Consider the following 396-nt stretch of genomic DNA (forward strand, 5'->3'; position numbering starts at 1 on the left):
GAGGGAAAAAGTGTCCCAGTTGTCCCTCATACAGGGGTTGCTCAGAGCCTACAGGACGCGTATCGTGGCTACCTGGGCTGATTTAAAGCGATGAAGCAGCACAGTCAGGATTACAGCTGCCTGCCAAGGCTTCAGGCTGCACCTCTTTGCACGGGAGCAGAGCTCGCTGTCAGCTGGGTCCCAGAATCACCATCTTCACTGGCACTGGTCAGGTGAATCTGAGTCCTTTTTACTGATAGCTTTTTTCCTCTCGTTTAACCCTAGGCGGAGAATTTCGGGACCGTCCCCATATGCAAAGCTCTGCGCAGACACCTCCGCTGAGCACCCACGTGAATATTGGTGACAGCCAGAAGCGCACTGGTCACAGCAAAGCCCTCTCCTTGCCCGGACTGCCCC

This window comes from Calonectris borealis, chromosome 13 (assembly GCF_964195595.1).
Source record: "Calonectris borealis chromosome 13, bCalBor7.hap1.2, whole genome shotgun sequence".
Classification (NCBI taxonomy): Eukaryota; Metazoa; Chordata; class Aves; order Procellariiformes; family Procellariidae; genus Calonectris; species Calonectris borealis.